We start from the raw sequence: 27703 nt of genomic DNA on the forward strand, positions 1-27703 counted from the left end.
TCCCGAAAAGCGCTTATGTCAGTGAAAACACCGTGTTATTATGTATGCCCTCATTTGCTTTGTTCGCAAGATTTAACGGGCCAAAATTACCCTTGCTGTGTGTGCTCACTTCAGTGCGATTGATAGTTGTCATCAGCTTGCATTGCACGTAAATCTAGTTTTAATTATTTTCCTGCAGTAAAACTTTGCTCTGGTGTCTTGTCGTCAAGAAAAATGTATTCGTAAACTTTATTTGTGTCTAGCATGTACGAGGGTGGGCTGCTGCTGCTTTCTAAAGGGCTAAATCGTACGCAGTTTGCAGCTTACAACCTCAACTTACCCCGCCAGTATTCGCTAATCAGAAGCACTCGAGACACCGTGAACACATGGTTTAGGTCACTTCGTCAATACTCTCCTTGCACACAGAATAAAGCATCTGTATGCAGCGAAGGCCAACTTAATTTGTAACTAAATGCTGTTATTCAGTTGTTTTCTCACTGCCTCTTTGCTTCCCTTCCATTACGTACGCTCTAACCATCTTCCCCATTCGACGCACACTGTGCCTAAACAACATTTGTAAAAAGTTAGCTCAATCATTTCCGAGCCATTTATCATGTTTTCGGCGTCGCAGATAACGTCTTCCTGTATCATCTCAACCTTTACCTCAGCGTTTCAGCAGCCAGAAAACGTGCGGTGCGGCATGATTAAGCCATGAGTGGCCGAAGCTGCCCAATTTATGATGTTTTGTTGCCACTTTACTAAAATGCTTTCCCACGTCGAGGACAGCAGACGTCATTGGTGGCGCCAGACGGATATTACCCTTCGTTTTGACAAGGAGTGTGGCCTACAAATTAATTATTACAGCCCAAAGCGCTTAGACACTCTAGTCATAAAATGTTAAACCGTGAGCAGTTCTGGAAATGCATTCATGACAGCTGTGAGATAATTTGTGCGGCGCCGTTCAGTATAAACGTTTCGACTTGCTCTAGGTCTAGCTGTTCACTACACGCGATGTGCACGGCCCATGGCTACGTCCGATTATTCTGTGCCAATTATTTACGCGTTCACAAAAAGAAGATTGCTGAGGAAAACGTTTTCGTTGCGGAAATTTTTTTTCTTTGCTCTTTTTGTTGTTGCCTACCTCCAGAAGCTACTGCCATAGGCTGAGGATCTTCGCGACACTTGCGAGGTCTACTTCCATTGCTTTACGCTCCTTAAGGAAAACCTGTCTACATCTAACCAGGGATGAGGTAGACCAGGAATTCCTACGGGAAGAAGAAGCGATTGATATCTTGAACAGGCGCGCCCATCTTTCCTCTGATGATTGTAGGCGCGGTTGTAGGCTGCAGACTGTTTACACGTTAGCCATTTAGAGGGCGGCAGCAGCCCACTTGTGCACACGCCAGACACAAATAAAATCTGAGAACACATTTTTCTTGACGAAAAGCCACCAGAGCAAGGTTTTGCTGCAGTAGAATAATTAAAACTGCGATTTACGCACAATGCAAGCTAATAACAACCATCAGTCGCACTGAAGTGAGCACACACAGCAAGGGTCATTTTGGCCAGTTATATCTCATAAACAAAGCAAATGAGGACATATGATGTTAAAACCGTGTGTTCACTGATATAACAGCTCTTCGATAAAAAATTGTCGTCATAATTGAGACCAGAGTTTTTTTTATATTATTTTTTGAAAATGTACTTTTTCGAAAAAAACTTGCTTCTTTAAATATCTTTTTCTTCTTTTGCGCTAGCCGTAGGAAAATGATCTTCCGTATAAATGTTGCAAAGGCTCTTTTCTATAGTTGACATTGTTTTCAAGTTTCTGTTTGAAATAGCAAAGGCGCCTCAAACTTAGGACCCTTTTTTGATTTCGACCGTGTTTGCCATTTTTGCACATTTTCTTCTTTTTGAGGACGACATAAAAAAAGCATGGACGTAATTCACAGTAATGCGTATTAAAACCAGCAAAAAATTTTTCTGACACATCATTAATAGTTCGCGCTAAATTCGGCCGTGAAATCCGAAAACATTGCAGTGAGCAAAAACAGGAGGTCCCGCGCCGCCACCTTCAAATATTTTTTTGGCGCGATGGGAGCGTTTCTTGGAAATAACATTTTCAGTTCCGTGCACTTTGAATGTGCCCACACAACATATAAAAAACCCAGGCAAAACAAAAATTGCGACCGGACAGGCATGTTCGATCTCTCGTGGAATCACCCGGAAGACTGTCATTTAAAGTCACAGAGCATTCTTAATTTTCCACCACAAAACGTCATCTAAATTAAAAACTAAGAGCAGTTTTTTTGTTTTTGCATGTTTAAATTCAGTAGCAGTGGCAAAGCTTCACAGTAGCTTTACTTACTAGCGAAACACTGTACGTTTTCAAACTGTCTCTGGCAGAGCCTTTGGTAAGTTCAAAATTATATACAGGGTGTCCCAGCTATCATGCAGCACGATTTAAAAAAAAAGAGGAACGGCGTTACGCGAAGCAAACGTACTGCATATTGCTCCTAGTACACTGGAGTAGCCATTGCTATTTTTTTCGTTAATGAGGTTTAATTAATTAGTCATAACTATATTTGTAACTCGACAAGTACTCACCTAATTATCAGAATGTCAATGAGGCGTACGTAGGCATGTTCAAAGGACATCTAACTGCACAATTTTTAACAACGTACTAATTACGTGCTAATTTTTTCCGGCTGATAAAGAAAGCCCGCAAAATATGAAAAATAGCACGTGACTACGCTCCCAGCCGCAAAGGAAACCAGCGCCTTCAAATAAGCTTACTACAAACAACCGTTTTGCCTGTTGTCCGTTGCGAGAGACAGCGTTCCGCAGTTTGGCAAGGGTACAGATCGGGTGCCAACGATGTGCGTGCAATTTCGCTGGGATTCATTCCGTTCGATAGTGCGCCGCAATCATCCATATCTCACGGCCGACTGTTCTCATTGATAACGCGGCAGGTGTTCTGGTTACGACCTTACTCTGTAAAACCAAGCGGTGCATTTCTTAGGCCGGGGAGTGGCAGATAGGGCGATGCGTTTTTTTCTTTCTGCATTTTTTCCTTGATACTGTCTACCTCATAGGAAGCCTGTTTGAGGGAGCTGGTTCCCGACGCTCGCAACAGTCTAGTCACGTGCACTTTTCATATTTCGCGGGCTTTCTTGATCAAGCGGAAAAAATGAACGCGCAATTAGCACGTTGTTGAAAGTAGCGCAGTTAGATGCCATTTGAACATGCCTACATGCGCCTCATTGACATTTTGACAATTAGGTGAGTAGTTCTCGAGTTACAAATATAATTATGGCTAATTAATTAAACCTCATTAACGAAAAAAATAGCAGTGGCTACTCCAGTGTACTAGGAGCAATATGCAGTAGGTTTGCTTCGCGTAACGCCGTTCCTCTTTTTTTCAATCCAGCTGCGTGATAGCTGGGACACCCTATATACATATGTATCAGATACGATGCGAGTACAAAGAAGCGGGTACAGCCTACTCAGACAAAGGCCATGCGACCACTGAAATGTTAGGCAGTAAAATAGCTTTTCCGTGTGTGCACCTGCCTTTTTTTTAATCTATACCAGACCCACTGAACTCTACCTATCAACACATGCACACACATACATACACACATTATAAGTGATTGATCCCTCCAAGCAGACATCTTCACAAATCATAACTTCATGGGGAACATCCAAGGTGGCACACCTATCTTTTTGCCAACCTCTGTCATTCACCAAACTTGGTGGGAATGATGTATTTGGCAATACAGATATGCAATCTGCTAATACAGCTTAACCTGGTACCGTCATTTAGCGCCCCTTTAAACAGAAGCACGCATCTTTTTAGAACTCCTACAGCCTGTGTCATTCAAGCTATAAGGTAAACTGGCATGCCTAACAGCACAAATCAAACAACAAAAGAGTGCTGACACACAGCTGGCAGAAAAATATTCACAAACTTTCGTATGAGCATACAAATGTGCGATATCTCTGTGTGTATTGTAACGTGATGGCAAGGGCTGCCAATCGCAATGCCACAAGTCGTTCGTGTGGCACAGGTACGTTGTGTCGTCTGTGCATTGTGGCCACGTTCGACCCAGAAGAGTTCCTTGAAAAAAAAAAATGTAAGTAGGTGCCCGCAACGTGACGCATGTCCCATTGGACAAGATCATTTGCGGTGCTTAGAGGTTGTGAGCTTAATTTGTGCAGCGACGTGCGATGCGTGTACAGGAGCTGCAGCAGAGTGAGCTCAGCCAGTTCAATGCAAATATGCCTAGTTCCTTGGTGATACGTACAGTACGGTCCACTCTTAGAGGGAACACGCGAGCGCGCAGGCCGGCGGTCCGCGCAGCGCTAACTGATGGCGAGATTTGGAACAGCGGAGCGTGCGCGTAGAATCAAAAGGGCGGTTCGTGTCTCGCGTCGTCTGCTGCTACTTCGCCCCAACACTCGGCGCGCGCTAGCGAAGTTCTATATTTCTACGGTTGGAAGGACAAGCTTGCTATGATCTCAGCATCGGGCGAAAATTTCCCTGTCGGTTATAAAAAACGGCCGGCTGGTGCGAGCAGCATGTTGAAAGCTTACGACTAACTTATCGGTGAGAACTTACAAGAATAGACTGTTGGGCTAGTTAGTAATTCATTACGAGGGAAACTGCGCAAAAAAACAACGTTGACAAAGGGAGAAGAGAACAGCACAAGCGCATGTGCTTGTCCACAAGCGCAGGCGCTTGTGCTGTTCTGTTCTCCCTTTGTCGACGTTTTTTTTTTTTGCGCAGTTTCACAAGCACATTCGCTTGTGCTGTTCTGTTCTCCCTTTGTCGACGTTGTCTTTTTGTGCTGCTAATTTCCCTCATAATGAGCACTTACACTAGGTTACGCAAGCGACAGGCTTCGTTATCACTTTCACAGAATTCCCCAGTCAAAATTCGGCCACTGGGGCCGCGAATCGCGTAACATCAAAACTGGCGAGAAACCAGAGCAACAAACAAACAATACCTTTTTTTTCTGCCTGCTGATTACCCGACAAGGCGCAGGTAGAGTGGTAGATACATGAATCGCACCGCTGAAAAACGGAAGCGCTGTGCTGCACTCGCCAAGCGCAGGGGCGGAAAATAGCAGACGAACAGCGGCAAACGCCAGCCCTTACGCCTTTATGCGCGTGCGCCGCATTTACAAATCTCGCCGCCAGTTTGCGCCACATGGGCCGCCAGCCACGCGAATTGCGTGTTCCCTGTAACAGTGGACCGCACTGTACATGGCATACTGTCACTTTTGAGCTGATGCGTGATCATGACTTTAACTATAAGTCACTGATAAAATCAGCAACTTGTGATTTGATGTAAAGCAGTTCACTGTGCAAAGTACTTCAATGTACAAGAATATGTCCACCACAATGTAAATAAAACAGGCGCTCTAATAAGGAAAGTTCAGTGTGATTTCAAATTAGCAAACGCGCATGATGACCTAATGAGAATGGTGCATAATTGTTTCATGTTATGTTTCAGCTCTATACAAGCATGCGACAGCATCATCACTTTTACCTTTCCTTCAGCGAGAAGGATGAAGGGATACGAGGGGCCGTAAAACACTTTTCTACTCAGAATCAACCAATGAAGCTGTTGAACGTGGTGAATGTTGTGAATAATGCAAATAACGATGTGGTATATTAAAAGTGGTACACAGCGCGGTATATGTCAATGAATGATAAGTAAAATGAAAACAAAAGCCGAAATATCCATCTTTTCATGAAAAAGTTGCCATGCTTACTTTGTTCATCGCATCCATTGGCAAATGATATGTATCGATGGTTCTCAACAAAATAATAGGTCTAACATTAAAAGAAACGCCCTCACATCCTACCAACTTTTTGGGTGTAATGTGCAAACACATGCCCTTCACCCCCCCTTTACGTAAATATGGGTGTGGGAAGGGTACATTTCAGGATAATACACCCCAGACAAAAAAATTGTCAGAAAAAAGGGTGTGTAAAAGGTGTAATCATCAACACTTCCACCTTTTGGTTGCATAGGTGGTCAAACTCACTCATGAGTCGACTCACACAGACTCAGATTGAGCCGTGAGTGAGTCTGGTTGAGGAAAACTTTGGTGAGTGTGCATCCGAGTGAGTCCGGTTCACAAAAATATTAGCGAGTCTGAGCCCAAGCAAGTCTGGTTGAAGAAGTATTTTGTGAGTGAGTGAGCCCGTTCGAGGACAGTTTTGGCAAGCCTCAGTACGAGTGAGTCTAGTTGAGGAAATGTTTCGTGAGTCTGAGTCCGAATGAGTTTGCTTCAGCAAAGTGTTACTTCATCTGAGTCCAAACATATTTATTGAGTGAGTCTGAGTGAGCGCCATCTATTTTGCCAACCTATGGTTACAAATAATTTATAGTCTCCTACTCGGGCATGCCTTGTAATCATATAGAAGTTTCGACTTGTAAAGCCCCAGAATTTATTTTTGAAATTATAAAACTGCCCAGTTAACCCCCCCCCCCCACCACCACCCACCCCCCTGGAGCTTTTCCACGGGGAGTCAATATAAAAACCTCTCACATATTTCAATAAATATATGGTTACTATACAGCAACTATTGATCACTCTTATTTGAAGGTACGAAATCAAATGGTGCCTGTGATATCGCCGTATCGCGATGCGCCGAGTGATAAGTCAAGCTGATCCATGGACGGGGAACCACTGCCCTTTATTTTGATGACAATCACTTATATACAGATGATAGCATTGACAGCGTCCCCTATACACCTACACAACACATTCCCCCCTCATAAAAATTAACAACAGAACAAAAGTCAGTCTACGTTCGCGCACTCACTTCACAGCACATGACAAAAATGACATTCTTGCAGTCAGGCAAGCTCGTAGTCTCGATATTGTGTTGGCATTCTTCTTGTTCCTTCAGGCCTGGTGCGTGATGGTGCTGTTGTTGTGGCCACCTGCAACCGAGAGATGTCCTGCTGATCGGGAACCTCTAACATGGACTCCGTTACTGTGGATTGTACACTGTCAGAATGGTTAGCGCTTCCCTGGGTGTCTTCTGATGGCCCCACTTCCGATTCATTCATGACTATAGGGGTTTTTGGCTTAGCCATCTCCCCTCTGGTAAGATCCATGTCGTAGGAAAACCCTGAGGCTGCATTACGTCACGCTTCAACCGCGTCAGCTACTGCTTGTGCCTGTCCCTACTTTACCAACTACTGTTAACTTTGATGCGTTCCATTTCGTCCCGTTTGCCAGCAAAGGCGAATTCATGCCCACTCGTCTCTCCACCCGGATCGGCAAAGAAAACTTGTGTTTTGTCTTTGGTCCGCCTTGTTTTACTTTTACGAAATCTCCTGGCTGAATGATAGACGCTCTCGCACCTCGTTTTTCATCGACATACTTTTTTGTTCGTTGTTGCTGCTCCTTAACGTGCGGTTTCAGCTTTTCCATGGCGACACGTGGCTCCTCAAAAAATTCCCTTTCTGGGAGGCCAACAACATCGAATCTAGTTCTGGGTTTTCTTCCATGCAGCAGGTAAGCCGGTGACGCTCCTGTAGTTGCATGGGGGTGGCCCCATAAACACCCAGGTAGTCCCAGATTGCCTCCTTCAGTGGTCTTTGCTCCAATGCCACAACCTGCATATACTCCTTGAGAATGCGGTTGAACTGCTCAATTTGACCATTACATTGCGGGTAGTACAATGTTGTAACCAAGGAGGTTTAAAAAAACTTCTGGAGTGGAGGTCCCCTATGCGCGCCCACGTGAGCAGGTGAAGCCTAGGAAACCGGTTGGCAGCCATCTTGCTCCAGGCAAGAGGCAGCACAGCTTGAGCTCGGGCAGCGTAATTGTGAGCTTCTGCGGGGGCATTTCAGCATGAGAATTGGACAGTTAGTGTCACTTATTTGGCCGAATTTTCTTTTGTCCTGTAAGATTGAAGAAGGCAGTTTTCTACGCCATAATACATGGGCTGAAGCGTGCCTGATAACACGTAGAATTCGCTTCCAGCATTCCCGAAATGAAGCACATGGTGGAGTTCATAAGTGGTACATAAAACTATATTCATCCCCGGCTTTTATGCAATTTCAAAAGAAAAAAGAAGCATAGACAACGTGGTTCATACGTGAATCGATAAAGCAACAAATTCAAAATGTATCATAATGCAGACAATCACGAAACTAACCATATGAAACACGCGCCCTTAAAAAGTAAACACAGCAAAAGAAGAGATACAAAAGCAGATTAATTGACTAGCTTGCTGCAGCTCTTGTTTACGCTCGTCTACAAATTTTAAAAAATAACAGTCCTTGTCAGCCACGTTCTTACTTCGCTCTGGGAGTTTTAAATGTGAAGCATTTCTTAGTGAACCTTTGGCACATTCAGTGTTTCTATCTAAGAATCTATCTACTTAACCGCCTACGCCTGGGCGCTCTCATAATCGCCTCTTTAACTTGGTGTAGACCAAAATCGGCATGGGAGAGTAAGAGGATTTAATGAATATGGCTGTCAGATCATGACACGAATAACCACTGGCCGCGGTGTATGGTAGTGCACCACAGGTAATTGACAGTTTATATCTACCCAGGAACGGCGAAAGTAATTTAAATGCGAGAGCGTTAAGAAAAACCAACATCGGCAGCGTTGACCCGACGAATGGAAAGAATAAATATTAGGATCACAGCAGGAATTGAACCCAAGCATTCTGCGTGGCAATCAAATTTTCTACCACAGAGGCACGTCAGGTATATAGACTGGTTTGGAAAAACAGCCTATGTAGCCGTAATGTCGGTGCAACGTCAGGTATGGTTGTGGTGCTGGTTATCTAATTTTGCAAGAAAGCAATGCACAGTACGTATGTACATACTCCTACGATACGGGTGTCATATTAGATTAACGTCTGTGGTTCCAGTGTTGGCTCCACTTTTATAGCAGTGTAATATACGTTACATTTGTATTCCTATGTTTCAGCAAGCTATATTGAAGCATTGCTCTACCCCAGAGGAATACATTAACGAAAGTTACGTATGATATCCACATGGTTGCACCATAATGTGCACTTAGTTTCGATAATACTGACGTATGTACTCGGACTTGAGGGCTGGCGTTACATTGCACCATAAAGTTACCCTTTAAACGCCAGTGTTGTCGACGTGCCTGGTAACCCCAGGATGTGCACACAGCTACTACATTTACAAAAACACGTTGATCCACCTAGTAACGCTTGGCTCAATCCCATAAAATAGAGCATAGAAGTACTCGCTGACTGCTTCGCGTGAAACAGATTCCCACAACGCGAGGGATTTGCCGAATTTTTTTTCTGGTTGATTTCTTTTGAAATGTGGTGAAGCCTGATTTTACAGCGAAAGCTGTTATCAGATCACAACTGTAGTGGAGTAGGTGTCCGCTGCCGCCGCCGGTGTCCGTAACTGCTATCACGCGAAATAAGAAAAAAAAATGAAATAAATAAAAATAAACAGGCTCAGATGGGATTTGAACACGGGTACCTCTGCGTGGCAGTCGAGCATTCTACCACAAAGCTACGCTAGTGACTGGAACTTCTTTGCAAAAACATCCTTACAGGCATCACGTCGGGCAAGGAATCTCGTTAAATGTGTAATATAGCGAGTCAGAAGAGTAAAATAACGACCAGGCATCACACAATGCTAATTACGCAACGAGTGACCGGATCGTTAATTCCTTCAAATCCATTACAAAAGGCTCAGCCATAATTCTTCATCGTCATCAGCCACAGGCAGCATTAACAAAGTTCACATAATGCCTTCCAGATGTGTAGTGGGTACCTTGCTTATCCGCAGAAAGACGAATCATGGCATAGGGATTGCTTCCCTACTTCACACAAATCATGATTTGCGACGTAGTGGGTACCTTGCAAGTGTACTTGTATTAGTTTCCCCAAGAGAGTCTAGAACGGGCTCTAGAGAGGCCGCTCTTCCAGCTTTCGCGGTGACTGTGCTGCGCGCTCCGCACAGGCACGTCGTTTTTTATGTACAGCTTGGCAATCTTCGACAAATTGTAAATGTGGTTATCGAGTGGATCGCAGTCCAAAAAATGATATATCCACAACACTCGCTTGTGTGATAACCGGGTAGTCCTGGGCCATGCCGGTCACCGGACCAAATCACACACACGTACGTTGGCGGGTTACACACATGACTGCCCGGTCATGTGCGCCGTATTTATTTCCTTGCAACATCGACGCCCCCGGGCGCCGGAACGGCAAACTAATATTATCACATCCCTCCCCCCTTTATTAATGGATGCAAACAATTTGTTCAAGGTGAGTAGCGCGATACTGGTCGTTGAATTCTGGCACTTCGACGCAGGACAGGAGTACTGGGTGTTGTGACAGCAAGTTCCGTTTCCCTCGCCACGTCTTCCCTGGGATCTTGCCTAGACTCGGTGTCGTGAAGGCGATCCGGAGTTAGCTGCCTCTGACCCACGTCCAAGCTTGGAGCCAGACCTGTAGCTACTGGGCTGCCCGACTCTTGGTTGTCTGCACTTAGTTCCTCAGGGGGCTGGCGGATGTGATCCAGATGTCGAGTTAAACGCCGTCCGTCCTCCAGTAGAACATCCATGGACGAAGTGCGTTGTTCGGTGACGACTGCAGGGAGCCACGCAGGACATGGACGGAAGTTCCTTGCGAACACCTGGTCACCAGGGTGACCCAAAACCCTGGGTCTTGTTCCTTGGTCGCATCTGATTTTCTGCTTAAGTTGCTTCTGTAGCACCTTAGTCCTGAGGTCTGGGTGTAGCAGGTCCAATGCAGTCCTCAGCTTCCGCCCCAACAACAGCTCCGACGGACAGCAACCCGTGACCTCGTGAGGCGTTGACCTGTAAGTCAGGAGCATGCGGGCAATTTGAGTGCGAATATCTCCAGGGCCAGCCTTCCGCAACTTGTTTTTGACCGTCTGCACTGCCCGCTCTGCAGCACCGTTAGACGCTGGATGATACGGCGGCACCAGCATTCGTCTCACCCCGTTTTCTTGAGGAATGTGGAGTAGAGCTCACTGGCAAATGCTGGCCCATTATACGACACCACAACATCTGGAAGGCCTTGGTTTGTGAACATAATTCGCATGCAGGAAATAGTTGCTTCAGCCGAGGGTGTCGAGACCGGGAACACTTCAATCCACTTAGAGAAAGCATCGACTGCGATAAAAAAATAGGTGTTCCTGTAAGGACCGGCATAGTCCACATGCAGCCGTGACCACGGTTTCTCCGGGAACGGCCAGGGCATGACAGGCACTGGTCGTGACACTCTTTGATGCTCCTGGCACATACGGCACCTTTGAATGGTTATCGCTATGTCGTTATCCAAGCTAGGCCACCACACATGGCTACGCGCAACTGCCTTCATTTTGGACAGTCCTGGATGACTCTCATGCAGCAACTGGAGGACTTCCCTTTGTAAGGATTTTGGAACAATGACTCTGTTGCCCCACAATAGACAATTCCCTTGCACACTCATCTCATGAAAGCGCGTCTCGTAGGGTCTTCCCTCTGACCCTAGGTTTGTCTGGCAGCCTGACCACAACGCTGCTCTTACTTTCGACAGCACCGGGTCTCTGGAGGTAGCTGCCGCAACAGCATTTGACGACAGTACCCCCGGGTATGCTCCTTCGAGCATTAACACTTCGGCAGGGCAGTCAACAACAAATTCGGCAGTTGGCAGAGGTAGCCGGCTTAACCCATCGGCGTGTGCAATTAGTGAACCCGGCCTATACTTCAGGTCGTAACTGTACCCCAACAGCAGCAAGGCCCACCTTAGCACTCTCGGAGAACAGGATTCGGGAACTGGTTTGTCTGCTGCGAGCAGGCCGAGCAGCGGTTTGTGATCTGTGACGGCCTCGAAATGCCGGCCCCATAAGTACTGCCTGAACTTTGTAACGCCAAATACAAGGCTCAATGCCTCCTTGTCTAATTGGCTGTAGTTTTTCTCCGCGGTTGCCAGGCTGCGGGAAGCAAAACCAATGGGGCGCTCTTCTCCAGATGGCTCTCGCTGCGCCAGTACTGCTCCAATACCGAAGGGAGAGGCATCAGTGACAAGCACAGTTGGCTTTCCTGGGTCAAAGTGTGCCAATATAGCAGCAGAGGCCAATAGCTCCTTGCTTCTCCGAAATGCCTGCTCTTCATCAGTTTCCCAGCGCCACGGTGTTCCCGACGCCAACAAACTATTGAGCGGCTGTAACACGGCAGAAAGGTTTGGCAAGAATCTTCTGTAAAAATTAACCAACCCGAGGTAACTCTGAAGTTCCTTGACCGCTCGGGGTGCGGGGGCTTCCAGCACTGCTTCAGTCTTAGCCGGGTTTGGACGCAGCCCAGCCGCACTAATGATATGACCCAAGTACTGGACTTCTGATTTCAAGAATTCGCATTTGGATAACTTCAGCCGCAGTCCCGCGGTTTTCAGGCGATCCAACACTCGGCCCAAGTTCTCCCAATGCTCTTTGTCACTGGTTCCTGTGACCAGAATATCGTCAAAGTACACTACGACATGGTCAAGGTCGTGCAAAAGATTTTCCATCTCTCGCTGAAATATAGCTGGAGCTGATGAAACCCCGAACGGCAGCCTTGTGAATCGGTATAACCCCCTCGGAGTGTTAATGGTGACTAGCTCTTGGCACTTCTCATCGAGTGGGACCTGCTGGTAGGCGTCTTGCAAGTCAAGCTTTGTGAACTTCTTGCCCCCTGTAAGCCGCGCAAAAAGTTCCTCAATCCTAGGAATGGGGTAGGATTCGACGACTGTCACCGGGTTTATGGTAGTCTTAAAATCGCCGCAGACCCGAACCCGGCCGTCGCGCTTCAATACAGGAACGATGGGCGCGGCCCACTGAGACGTTTTCACCGGTTTGATAACGCCTTCCCGTTCCATCCTCTGTAGTTCTTCAAAAACGCGATCACGCAAAGCAAATGGTATCGGACGTGCCTTGACAAAACGTGGCTTCGCGCCCTTTTGTACGGATATAGAAGCTGCAACGCCGTGAAACGTGCCAAGCTGCTCCGAAAAAACTTCGTGATATTGGCTTACCAGGTCTTCCGTAGACTTCACGACGTTGACTCCCTCCGTCTGAGCGATGCCTAGCTTGAAGGCCTTCATCCAGCTTCGTCCAAACAGCGTAGGACACGCCCCTTTCACGACAAATAGTGGCAGCTGGCGCTCCTTGTCGCCAAGTTTGACCATTGCTTCCAGCTTTCCCTGGACGCGTTTCATGTCGCCGAAAAAACTTCTCAGCTGCACACTCGATGGCTCCAACGGCACCGACGGAAAAAGCTCGGCGAACTTGCCTTCATCAATGGTCGACACACTTGCGCCGGTGTCCAACTCCATATCGAGCGTTACGCCGTTAACTTCAACCGCTATGCGCATTGGCTCCGAACTAGCTGTGTGAAGTGTCCACAAGTCGAAAACTTCGGGCTCTTCAGCAGAGACAGGCAGGTCGCCCAGGTTGTTCACGCGACTAGACCGGCTGCGACTAGACTGGCTCCGGTCGACATTTCTAGTCCCCGGCTGAACTCTGCAAACTCTTGCAAGGTGCCCTTTTTGACGGCAGTTGTGACAGATCGTGTTGCCGTGCCTACACGAACGCGTAGAATGACCTCCCCCGCAACGAAAGCAACAGCAATCATTTTTCCCCGAGGCGACAACGTTCGCTTGCTCCGGAGCTTCGTCAGATAGTAGCTGTGCTTGCTGACGGCTCAATGCGCGTGAATCTTTACGCGCAGCTTCCATCGCTACGACGGTGTCCTTCGCAGTTTCGAAGGTTAAACACGTCGTTTCCAGCAGCCGTGTTTGCATGGTTACGTCATTGATTCCGCTGACTATCTGGTCGCGCAACATGCGCTCTCGAAATGTTGCGAAATTGCAGTCTTCGGCTAACTTCTTCAACGAGGCAATGTAGTCACTTACGGTCTCCCCCTCTTTTCGATGCCTTGAGAAAAACTTGAAACTTGCCACTACTTCTGATACGCGGGGGGCGTAGTGCTTGCCAAGTGTAGTAAAAATTTCGGTCAGTCCTGCTTGGGCGGGCCTGCTTGGTGCTAGGAGGCCTCGTAGCAGAGAATAAGTCTCTGGACCGCAGCATGTCAAAAATACAGCTGTCTGCTTGTCGCTCGGGATGTCGTTCGCGATGAAGTACAGCTCGGCCCGCTCACGGTATTCCGCCCACTCCGATGTACTCGGGTCGAACGAATCCAGCTTCCCCACGACAGGCATGACGACTTGCGATTGTGCTGTGCCCGTGCGGTTCGTCAGTCGACCTCGTCGCCACTTGTAATAACCGGGTAGTCCTGGGCCATGCCGGTCACCGGACCAAATCACACACACGTACGTTGGCGGGTTACACACATGACTGCCCGGTCATGTGCGCCGTATTTATTTCCTTGCAACATCGACGCCCCCGGGCGCCGGAACGGCAAACTAATATTATCACAGCTTGTCACCAAAGGAGTGAAGAAATTCGCCATCTGTGGAACTTCCGCGGGCTCAAGCGACGACCCACACGTTTTCGGCCTGGAATAATATGGCAGTCGTCGGCTTCAGCGGCGGCGCGCTGCTTCCACTCCAGAAGTTTTTTTCAACCTCCTTGGTTGTAACACAGTGCTGAATTCACCGGTGTTGTAAAAACTGCTCAAAACATGTCCACATTGTCAGTCAAAATGCTTTTCGGGTACCCTTCTCTCGAAAAAATTTCCAAGAGTACTTTGACTACTGCCTGAGCAGTTATTGTGGACACAAACGCCACCTCAGGCTACTTGCTGTGGTAATCAATAACAGTGATTGCAAACCTGCACTCTGGAGGGGCTCGCTCTATCGGCCCAACGATGTCAATTCCAAGCGTTTCCCATGGCTTCTCGGGTCACTGCACTGGCTCCAACGGGGCTCTTACAGCTTTTGCAGATTTATCTGATGCTTTGCAGACAGCACAATTCCTAACCACAAATTCAACATCACTGTCCATTCCGGGCCACCAGTACTCTTCCCTCAACCGTTGTTTGGCCCTTAAAATGCCTGGATGCGATTCATGTGCCATCATGACCAGCCTGGAAGTGAGTGCTGCTGGGGGAACGACCCGTTCAGCGCAAAACAGTAGTCCTAATCGACAGTTCTTCTTGTATACAAAAAACAACCTTAGTTTCTCAGCTACACAGCCCTTTTCCGGCCATCCGGACATAACATACTGTGCCACCTCATTTGACACTGAATCCTCAGCTGTTGCTGCTTGCAACTCACTCTTGGTGATCATGCTGAAAACCACAGCAACTACTTCTTCCACAAGGTCGTCCTCTGCAGGGGTCAACGGTAGCCTGGAAAGCGCGTCCGCAACAACATTGGTGTTCCCCTTTGTGTACTGCACAGTGAAGTTGTATCTCAGAAGTCTAGCAGACCAGCGTTCAATACGCAGTGGCCGTCATCCAACCCCATTTGTGGACAGCAGTGTCACCAAAGCCTGGTGGTCAGTTCGTAAGAAAAACTTGCGGCCCCACAGATAAACATGCCAATGTTCGCACGCCCATAAACATGCCAGTGCCTCTCGTTCCCCGGTAGAGTACTTGCATTCTGGTGGTGTTAGTGTCCTCGAAGCGAATGCCACTGTACGTACTTCTCCGTCGACTACCAGCTGTAGCACAACTCCTAGTCCATATGCCGAGGTGTCAGTGGTCACTTGTACAGGCAAAGACTCGTTGAACATGGCCCCCACCCCACATGACGACAGCATCTTCTTCACCCTGCAAAAACTCTCCTCGGTGCTCTGGTCCAACACGAACATCTGTCCTTTACGAAGAAGCCGTCGCAGCGGCTCCACCACCTCTGCATAATTGGGGAGAAAATGAGAGCCTATGAGCCCCAGGAAAGACCACAGCGAGGCTACATCGGCAGGCGTTTGTGCTTTCATCACAGTATGCACTTTTAACTTAAGTGGGGCCAGACCTCTTGCACTCACATGATGACCCAAAAAGGAGAGTTCCTTGACAGCGAATAAGCATTTCTGATTTAGCTGCAGCCCCGCCTCAGCGATCCGATGCAATACCTCGCGAAGGTTACGGTTGTGCTCATTCTTAGCCTTTCCAAAGACTATAATGTCGTCGATATAACACAACACGCCCTTGCAGCCCTTCAATATTCCTTGCATCATTCGCTGAAACGGGGCTGGTGCCAATGCGAGGCCAAAACAAACTCTGAGGAATCTATATAAGCCTTTGTGCGTAATAAACGTCGTTATTTTGTGACTCTCTTCGACTAATAGCACTTGATGGTAGGCTGCAGCAAGATCCAGTTTCGAGAACCTTGCTGCTCCACTCAGCGCATGCAACAGTTCCTCCGTGTGCGGCAAAGGGAATCCATCAATGACTACTGCTTTGTTTGGCTCGCAGAAATCGACGCATAGGCAAATAGTTCCATCCTTCTTCTGCACAGCCACTATAGGAGACACCCATACCGCAGCACTAACCCTTTCTATAATGCCTACATCCAATAATCTTGTCAGTTCAGCCGCTACTTTATCTCGCAGTGTCAGGGGCAAGCGTCGAACTTTCGCTGCTACTGGTTTTACGTCTGCGCGCAGCTTCACAGAATGTACAAAGTCTTCCCTAGTCCCAGCTTATCAGCGAAAAGGAAAGAAAACTCACACAATTCAGGAGGAAGCGACAGGGGGCTGGCCGTGACTTGTAGGCACTCCAATGTAGAACCGATGATGTGCAACTGTAGCTGGTGCACCGTGTCTAGTCCCAGTAATGCCATGCTTCAGGGAACAACGTAAAATCGGAGGCAAGCACAGTTGTTCCCATGTACAACTCTGGCTGTGAACCATCCCAAGACTGGAATTTTCTTCTGTGAAAAATCTCGCAGCGTCGCTGTAGCCACAGTCAAATGAAACCTGTTGGCGAACTTGTCTCGATAGACGTGGTCTGGCGAAATAGACACCGACGACCCAGTATCCACCAGCAACTGAAGTGGCTCGTTCTCAACAACGACGTCAACTACCAAAGTCTTTGGTTTCACTTGTGTGATCGCCAGCTCAGTGAGCACGCCTTCTTCGCTAGCGCCGTCGTTCCGGACCATCCGTACGTTCCGCTCCGCCGTTATGCCACAGACCACTTGAAAATGTCCTATCTTGTGGCACTTGGAGCAACGTTTCCCCCATGTAAAGCACGTGCTTTACATTCCTGTGAATTAGCGAGGTGCCTTGTAGAGCTGCATCGGTAACACTTGCACACCGACACCGTTGTCGAGTCGCCGTCTGGGCCTCTGCCTTGGGATACATGCTGTACTATGTCTGTTTGTTGCGACCCTTGGTCATAGACTGCAGCGCCCTCTGCTGCCTGCTCGTACGTCTGCAGCATTTCTACAGCCTTTGCCAGCGTAAGTTGTGACCCCTTCACGAGCAGTTTCTGTCGCAACTCAGTGCTCCGTATTCCGTCAACAACCCTGTCTCGCAGAGCCGCCTCCAAGAAACCCCCGATGTCACACGTCTTCGCTAACTGTCGGAGGGTACTGACGTACTCTCGTATAGGCTCATTCGGCAGTTGCCGACGTAACGTGAATCGACATCGCTCGACCAGTACGTTGACGGTGCTTGAGAACTGACGCTCCAATAGGCCCAACGCCTCAATGTAACTATCTCTTCCACTGGCCTCCGTCTTCTGTCGTGTCTGGTGTCCGTGCCGGCTCTGGGCCCATTGTGCGAAAAATACGGCGTCCCTCGACCCCGAGACATTGCAGTAGAATGGCCTTTTTCCGTAGTGGCAGTTGCGCGTCCATCCCCGTCGCGTCAAGGAAATCTGTGAAATCATCGCGCCACTGCTCCCATAGAATTGTCGCACTTCCAGGAGTCTCCAGGAAAAGCGGTAATGGCGGTAGTCCGTACGTTGCCATCTCGTAGGTGACGCCCCTTGGAATGGCAGGAGAACAGTTCGTCACTAGCTTCGCCGGCTGCGCCAGAATGTTATATCGCCGTATCGCGATGCGCCGAGTGATAAGTCAAGCCGATCCATGGACGGGGAACCACTGCCCTTTATTTTGATGACAATCGCTTACATACAGATGGTAGCATTGACAGCGCCCCCTATACAGGTCGGACACAATACGTCGAAATAAATGGTAGCAAATCCAATCTGTTAAAATTAACCTCAGGTGTACCACAGGGATCCGTCTTAGGACCCCTTCTTTTCTTGGTTTATATAAACGATGTTGCTCATGACATAGACGACGACATAACTGTTAGGTTATTCGCAGATGATTGCCTAATATATCGAGAAATTAATAATCATAATGATCAGGCGTCACTCAAGCGAGCTCTTATAGCAGTAGAAGGTTGGGCCGCTAAATGGGAAATGAAAATCAATGAATCTAAATCAGTCATGCTCAGGCTTACCAAGCGAAAAAAGCACGTTATTAAAGGTAATTACGAAATGAATTCCACCACTCTCACCGAAGCGGACACGGTAAAATACTTAGGCCTAACAATTTCAAATGACTTAAGTTGGAAACCACACGTAAACCGGATTTGTACAGCTGCAGAAAAAAAGTTATGGTTCCTTCGCCGCAAACTAAAGCTAGCCACACCATCCGTTAAGCTGCTTGCATATTTGACCTACGTAAGACCAACGCTAGAGTACGCCAGAGCAGTATGGGATCCGTTCCAATCAGGGTTGACAAATCGCACTGAAAAAATACAGAGAAAAGCCGCTAGGCTAATTTTATCCCGGTATTCTCGAAATGACTCCGTTTCTGAAATGCTTCAATTGCTTGAATTGCCTACGCTGGCTCAACGCCAGAAACTTGCTAGACTTAAATTTCTTTTTATGTTATCAAAAGGACACTTTAATATTGAAACTAAGCCTTATCTTGTTTCCAGGCAAACCAGCAACGTCAGATCAAGCAATCAATTTTTGTTCTTGGTTCCAAAGTGCTGTCTTGATGTGTACGCGTATTCTTTTTTTCCTCGAACGATAAAAGAGTGGAACGAGTTGCCAGTGTCTGTATTGACTTCAACGAGCATTGAAAGTTTTGAAGAGCGAATTAAAGATCTATTACAAAAATGATTATTACTAGTGTTGTACGTACATTGTCATGAGTACTCATGACGTTCGAAATTCTGTAGTTTTCTTTTTTCATATTGCATACTGTAACATCGTCCAAATGTCTGTCTATATGTTTTTTTTCTTCCTACAGTTTCATTTTTCATTTTCATTTTTCATTATTTACCTTAAAGACCCCGGAGAGGTGTTACATAAGGGGTGGTTTAACAAACAAAAATTATAGAACTTGTCCACGAATAAATCTTGTTATTTCTTCCATGAAGGCAGGTGAGGTGGCGATGGAAGCGATGTGGTGGGGAAGGCCGTTCCAGTCTTTGGCTGTGCGATGGAAAAATGATGACGAGCAAGCGACAGTACGTGCACTTGGACGAGCAACGTTAGATGAATGGCCTGTGCGCAGTGAAATGCGCATCGGAGGTAGAATGTAAGGCTGCTTGGCGAAGTGAACTGTAATAGAATTTATGATATAATGATATGCTTGCGATACGACGGCGATGTGCTAGTGATTCCAAAGCAGAATCTGCTTTTAATGACGAAACACTGATGTCGTATGAGAATGATGAATGAATATACCTTACGGCACGATTTTGCACGGATTCTATGGCTTCGCTGAGGTAGCTCTGGTGAGGATTCCAAATGGGTGATGCATATTCGAGTTTAGGTCGAACCAATGTTTTATATGCGAGTAGCTTTACATGTTGAGGAGCACTGCGAAGGTTACGTTTGAGAAATCCTAAGGTTTTGTTTGAAGATGATGTGATGTTAGTCACATGAGAGCACCAGTTGAGATCATGCGTTATAGAAATGCCTAAGTATTTGAATGAGTCGACATTGTCAATGGGGGTGTTGTCAATTGTGAAAGGAAGGGTATGCCTATTACGGCTGCGGGAAATTGACATGCTTTTACATTTATGGGGATTTAAGGCCGTGAGCCACTCGTCACACCACTTCTTAACGTTATTCAGGTCATTCTGTAATGAGATGTGGTCGTTATTGTTAATGATAGATCGATATAGGACGCAATCATCTGCAAACATTCGAATGTTAGATGATACATGCATTGGTAGATCGTTTATGTATATTAAAAATAAGAGGGGACCTAAAACTGAACCCTGGGGGACTCCCGATGTTACTGGTAGAAATTTAGAAGCAGTGTTGTTAATAACGACAGATTGTGATCGGTTATGAAGAAACTCCTTTATCCATGTTAGGACGTTAGGGTGCATGTTCAAGTGAGAAAGTTTTAATATTAATCTTTTATGAGCTACTTTATCGAATGCCTTCGCAAAGTTAAGGAAAATGACGCCTGTTAAAATGTTACGATCAAGGTTTGAGTGGAGATCATGCAGAAATGAGGCTAGTTGCGTGTCACATGATAGATTCTTACGGAAACCATGCTGTGACGGATGGAAGAAGTTACAGCTGTCGAGAAAATTCATAACGTGTGAAAAAATGACATGTTCCATGATCTTGCAAGGGATACTAGTGATGGATATGGGGCGATAGTTTAATGGTGATTCACGGTTACCTGATTTGTAGACTGGAACGACCTTGCTCTTTTTCCACTCGTCTGGAAGCGTGCCTGATGATAATGATTGTGAGAACAGCAGGGTTAGATACATGGCAGATATGCACTTGGTATTTTTTAATAGCTTCGAGGTGATTTCGTCAACCCCGGCTGATGAGGATAACTTATGTTTGTCAATGAGGGTAGATATTCCGACTGGTGAAAAATTGATATCAGGCATTGCCGGCATCACGTGAACAGGATATGCAGGGAGAGGCATGAGTGGTTCGGTAGTGAAAACAGATACGAAATCAGAATTAAGCAAATTGGCACACTCTATGTCGGATAATATTTCACAGTCTTTAGAAATTTTGATACCAGGTGATGATTTAGGGTTGATTACCTGCCAGAATTTTTTGGGATTATTAGTGAGCATGCGGGGTAGGTATGAATGAAAAAATGAATGTTTTTGTTGTCGAATAGCGGCCAAGTAGGTGCGTTCAGCTTCATAATATTTATTCCAGGAGTTGGGGCTTGGTCGAAGTTTGGCGGAGCGAAACAGACGTTTCTTTTTGTTCTCAAGTTTTTTTAGTGTGTTTGTGAACCATGGCCGGTTACGATTAGGTCGGAGTACGATTGACGGTATATATTGCGCAACAAGGTTAGACAACTTGTTTTGGAAGAGCCCCCAGTTTTCAATTATAGAGCGATTTTCGAACCCCGATTCGAATGATTGGTAGAATGCTTCTAATTCACTGTTAATTGCGGTATAATTGCCTTTGTCGTACAGGTGGATTATTTTGCGAACTGTAAGATATTTCACGGGCGAAAAAGAGAAAACTGTGTGAATTACTTTGTGGTCGCTTATTTCACGTAAATAGCTAATGGAGGACATGCTGTCTGGATCGGTGGTTAGTATCAGGTCAAGTATGTTTGCGGTATCATGAGTTACACGCGTGGGCTCCTTCACTATCTGTGAGAGGTTGAAATTAAGGCAAACGTCTAGGAAATCTTTAACTCCTGCATTAATGGTACCTGGGCTAGAATAATCAGTCCAGTCTATATGTGGGTAGTTGAAATCCCCAAAAAGCAAAATGCACGCGTTCGGGAATTTTTTTGTTAAAAAAGCCAATATATTATTGAGCTCACCGGGGAAGTCAGCATTACTGTTGGGGGGGCGATAGCAGACACCAATAAGTAGTAGCTGTGGATTAGCTCGACAGATAAGCCATAAAATTTCCAGGTTCGTGGTCACGTGAACAGCGGAACACTTCAGCTGTTTTTTTATGGCGATAAGAACGCCACCGCCTCGGGCACCCCGCCTGTCCTTGCGAAAAACATCGAAGTTCGGCAGTTCACTCATAACTTCACTGTCAGCGATTTCATTAGTGAGCCACGTTTCAGTCAAAATAAGCAAGTCACTTTCAGATGAAGATACGATGTCAGCTACCTGCTCTCGTTTGGGAAGGAAACTTCTAACATTGGTAAAGATAACAGAGATCGAAAAAGACTTTTGAAGGGCAGGCAGAGTACGTCGGGACGGCTGGCGATGGCCGCGCGTTAGCTATGATTCTTTAACGGATTGGGACGTCTCATCAAAAGTATAGCGCTTTGATCCAATCAATAATGTTTTGTAGTGAAGGGAAAAAGGAACTGCCTTGCTTTTCGCAAAAGCGACAAGGTGTTTGCGCGCGTTCTGCACTTTCTTGGAAAAATCTTCGCCCACACTGTAAGGCGTGTTTTTAAACCTACGGCCGTTTGACAAGATGGCTTCCTTGGTTTTAAAAAATCGATACTGTCCTGGTCGTTTTAAAATGACCAGGACAGTATCGACCAAGGCGATGTGCTCGCTCAATTTCCTTTGGCTCCAAGGAAAAGTTCAACTGCTCGGAGCACAGCCGAATTACCAATTCTTCAGATTGAGCAAATCATTCAGATTTGTTAGTATCACTAATGACATAAAAGATCAAATTATTATGTCGAGAGCGGTTTTCCGCCTCATCAAGGCGGGTTTCAAGATTGCAAACTCGACTAGCCGTTTCAGCGGCGTCGATTTGCACTGTTCCGAGCTGCTGCCTCAAGGGTTCAATTTGCTGGCAATTTGTTTCCACGTTTGTGAGGCGCTTGCTGAGTTCAGACAGGGTGGCATTGGTCGCTAGTAGCTGACATTTTAGATCCTGTACTTCAGAGAGAAGTTTAGATTGTCCGGAAGATAGTTTCTTGAGTTCAGCCAGTACCGCTGCTGAGTCAGGTCCAGGATTTTGTTCAATATCACCCGAGAGCAGCAGCAGGAAATGCACAACAGCAATACATTCATCAACCAAGGAAAACAAGCACCGGGGGCTCGGCAGCTGTACTAAGAGGTAGTTACTCGTTCTTTTAGCGAATAAACTGTGGGGTGAACTAACCTGCATGGCAAATAGCAACGGGTTAGTGGACACTCTAGCGGTACAGCCACCGAGCCCACGAAGCGAGCGGCGCAGATCCGGTGGTTTTATAGCTGCCGTGATGACGGCTGTCGATGCTGATGGTGCCTGCCAGGCTGGACCATTGGTTTTTGAAAAATATGTATTCTTTTCTACAGTTTTGTTTTCATTATACTATGTTCTACTTACTATATTCTGTGTTAGCATTAAAATCACTGTACCCACCCTATTACGGCCATGACGGCCAACAGTATTTGGAAATAAAAAATAAGTAATAAAAAAAATACACTACGCAACAGTGCCACAAAATGCACCAATTATGTAAGGTATTAACATTAACAAGCACTGGCAACATGCCTGAAAAGCTAATTCTACGCTAACACAACATTACCTAAAAAAAAAAATACTGATAGCACCACGCCTCTAAAATCCCATGCAGTATTTGCTGCATACTTCCACAACCCACAGCTATATGTAGCACTTTTTTGCATTGCATTAGGTCGCAGAGTTGATCCCGTTCGCGGCAGTGCAATATCAAATTTAGAGCTTGAATGCCCAACGAGATATCAGGAGTTTCTTCCGAAGAAATTCATAATTTTTTCCAATGTAATAGTGATTTTTATGCATCGCACTGGTTGCCACTTCAATGCTAGCTAGGTGATGTGTTTATAGAGTACACCGTTCAGAGACTATCGCAATGTGGAAACAGCAATATATGCTAATGCATGCTACAACGCGACGACGTAATCGTGTGACGAAGACTAGCGTGATCTTTCTCTAGAGGAGAAATGAACGCAGAGCGAAGCACCATACTAAAGAGTGGAAAAGCTGAATAATTCTCGACCATTCCATTGTGTCTGTAGTATAATTTACAACGGTGCTAAGTAAACAAATATGGTGGTGCGAGGGCATGAAAGAGTGCTGTGCAGCATGTTCTGATGTATGTGCGACACCAGGCCATTTTTTTATGCGACATCGTGATCCGCATCGAGATCAATCCACAATTATGCACCTAATCAATCGCAAATGAGTACAAACACAAATGAGTACAATTTTTCAGCTCTATCATTCATATTGCATCGAAGCAACACAATTCGCGAGCATCAAGCGCCCCTTCGCTTTCCGCTGCATTGAACAGCTCGTGTCCGCAGATGCCGCTTCGGTTTTTCCATGAATAAATATTGCCACGTGCGTTTCTTTATTACTTTTGCTGTATTCGGTTTTCGGCCACAAAGACTGTCAGCAACGCTCAGCGCGAACCGCGCCTCATTGTTCCAGAGCCTTCGCGATCATTGTAGATCGTTTTGTTAAGATTGCGCGCAAGACGCGCACACTCGCGCTTATTCTAGAATTTGCATGACAGCCAGCGATAACGCTGGAATATTCGACGGCACATGTTTAAATGCCGACGCGCTTCAGCGCTAGTCAGTTGATCGACGGACGACGCCCTGTTCGCCGCTATCATTGTACAGCGTGTATTGCTGTAGTTCTAGTTCTCAGTTTCTCGGCCACAAGTTCGGCCAAATAAACAGTTTCATCCTGCAAACGCCGACTGCTGTCTTCGTCGACGTCACGACCACGTGACATCTGGTGGAGGTGCTGCTGCTTCCATGATCCGGACGCCCCCGCGAAGCACTGACCCAAGCCCCAGCCGCGAGGAGGACGACGGCAAAGAAAACCCGGATCGTCGAACTAGCCGCCGGCAGCTAGGACTAAAGCCAGAGTACGGACCTCTTCCCGGCAACGCCAGGCAACCTAACGCCGTGACCTCGACTGTAACGATGACCGACCCAGTAGCTCCAACATCGATCCGGCTGCATCAGCCCCGGGAGCCGCCAACCTTGCACGGGTCGTTGCTCGAAGATCTAGAGAGCTGGCTGGAAAGGTACAACCGGGTCGCCGTTTTCAACAATTGGACAAGTGAAGACAAACTACGGCACGTGTACTTCGCGCTAGAAGACACCGCTCGGACATGGTTCGAGAACAGAGAAGCCACGCTGACGAACTGGGACCTTTTTCGCGCCGCATTTTTGGACACCTTCGGCAGCGTCGTCCGCAAGGAAAAAGCCGAAACGCTGTTGGAGACCCGTGTACAGCTCCCGAATGAAAGCATCGGGATGTACACCGAAGAAATGACCCGACTGTTCCGGCACGCAGACCCGGCTATGTCAGAAGAAAAAAAGCTTCGTTTCCTGATGCGGGGAGTGAAGCAAGAGCTCTTTGCCGGACTTGTACGCAACCCGCCCAAGACAGTCGCGGAGTTCAGTTCGGAGGCCACAACGATTGAAAAGGCCCTAGAAATGCGTACGAGGCAATACAACCGCCGTATGCCGACGACGAACTACGGGGAAGCACAAGCGCTGGGCTCCGACGACTTGCGTGAGACGATAAGGGCGGTCGTGCGCGAAGAGCTCCGAAAGATGTTTCCTGCATCGCAATCCCAAGTGCATTCCATAGCCGACGTCGTTCGCGAGGAAATTCAGCATTCGCAGGGAGTTGCTGCACCGCCGCCACCTGCGCCGGAAGCCATGAGCTATGCTGCCGTTGCACGCCATGCTGTCGCCACTCCGGGCTATCACCAACGCCCCGCGCCATCGCAGTTCCGTCGCCAGGCACCGCCGCCACCTCCGACGCCATCCCGCCCGCCTGCAGGCCAAAGCTACACCCCCCGAAAGACCGACGTTTGGCGCGCCCCTGACAACCGCCCGCTCTGCTACCACTGCGGGGAGGCCGGCCACACGTACCGCCGCTGCCAGTACCGACAGATGGGGCTACGCGGATTCGCCGTCAACGCGCCGCGCCCACAGCCAGGCGAACGGCCTCGGGACATCGACGACTACCTGACCGGAACACAGTGGCAAGAGCGACGACCTTCCCGCTCGCCGTCTCCCGGCCGCTACATGTCACCGCACCGTCGGCAGCACACTGGCCCAAACCGGGGCCGGTCGCCTAGCCCGTATCCGGGAAACTAAGGGCAGCAACCGATGGAGGTGCGGTTGCTGTGCGACGAAATGCCGAAGATCCTCCGCGGCCGCCGACGACGACTACGCGACGAGACCTGCCGAACACGACGCGAAGCAGACGAAGCCCTGACGACGAAACCTCGGTCCCTGAAGAAGACCTGTCGACTGCGACGTACAAGCAGCGGGACAAGCCGACCTAGCCGTGACCCGACGCCGCGATTTAACCGCAACGCAAGACGACGGATTAGCGACCTCGACGTACTATTCGACGGCCACAACGTCACCGCTCTCGTCAACACCGGAGCCGACTATTCCGTCGTCAGTGGACCATTAGCCAAAAGATTGAAGAAAGTTAGGACCACTTGGCAAGGGCCCGAAATCCGGACCGCTGGGGGCCATCTAATAACTCCGGCTGGAGTCTGCACCGCAAGAGTCACCATCAATAACCGGACTTATCCTGCGAGCTTTGTAATCTTACAGCATTGCTCCAGGGATGTGATACTTGGGATGGACTTCCTAAGCCACCACGGCGCCGTCATCGATCTGAGATCTGAGTCAATAACACTAACCTCAGAAAAAGCGCTGCCGCCACACACGACACCAGGAAACCCCGTGTTGAATGTGATAGAAGAACACGTCACCATTCCGCCTCTCTCCAGCATCATCATTTCCGTCGGAACTCAAGAACCCGCAGACCTTGAAGGTGTCATCGAGGGCGATCAGCACCTACTTCTGAACCGTCAGATTTGCGTCGCAAGAGGCATAGCCGAGCTGCGTGATGGCAAAGCTAAGGTAGTGCTGACAAACTTCAGCCACGAATATAGGCACCTCAACATTGGTACGACGGTCGCCTACATCCACGAATTCGTGGATGCCAGCAGTTCTTTCGCCCTCTTCGATGCTACTGAACCTGCTTCGACGGATCGACGAAACCAACCTGATTTCGACGTCAACCCGAGCCTCCCGAAGCACAGGCAAGACCAGCTAAAAGCCCTGCTCCTACAATTCAAGGACTGCTTCTCGTCGTCGTCAAGAATTCGACAGACCCCAGTCGCGGAACATCGCATCATAACAGAAGAAAGTGCCCGACCAATCCGTCAGAGCCCGTACCGAGTTTCGACGCGAGAACGCGAGGCCATCAAGAAACAGGTCGACGAAATGCTACGCGACGACATCATCCAGCCGTCCAAGAGTCCGTGGGCGTCACCTGTGGTGTTGGTGAGGAAGAAGGATGGAACCCTACGTTTTTGCGTCGACTATCGTCGCCTGAATAAGGCCACGAAGAAGGACGTGTACCCTCTCCTACGGATAGACGACGCCCTAGATCGACTCCATAACGCCAAGTACTTTTCGTCGATGGACCTCAAGACCGGCTACTGGCAAATCGAAGTAGACGAGAGAGACCGAGAAAAGACTGCCTTCATAACACCAGACGGCCTGTTCGAGTTCAAGGTCATGCCTTTTGGTCTTTGCTCGGCACCCGCAACTTTCCAACGTGTCATGGATACAGTGCTGGCTGGCTTGAAGTGGCAGACTTGCCTCGTGTACTTGGACGACGTCGTTGTGTTTGCCTCAAACTTCGACGAACACCTACGGCGGCTTGAAGCTGTACTTCAAGCAATAAAGAGCTCCGGACTCACCCTGAAGCCAGAAAAGTGTCGCTTTGCGTACGAGGAACTTTTGTTCTTGGTACACGTGATAAGCAAGTCCGGAGTACGCCCTGACCCCCAGAAGACAGTCGCCATCGCTACATTCCCGCCGCCT

The 27703-nt window shown here is 47.7% G+C and overlaps 1 protein-coding gene across 2 annotated transcripts in view; it reads right to left on the minus strand.

Annotated features, from left to right (window-relative positions):
- LOC119389128 (sphingosine-1-phosphate lyase) overlaps positions 1-27703 on the minus strand; it is a 369711-nt gene that overhangs the window by 319100 nt on the left and 22908 nt on the right. The gene's annotated exons all lie outside the window — the stretch shown is intronic.

This window comes from Rhipicephalus sanguineus, chromosome 1 (assembly GCF_013339695.2).
Source record: "Rhipicephalus sanguineus isolate Rsan-2018 chromosome 1, BIME_Rsan_1.4, whole genome shotgun sequence".
NCBI lineage: Eukaryota > Metazoa > Arthropoda > Arachnida > Ixodida > Ixodidae > Rhipicephalus > Rhipicephalus sanguineus.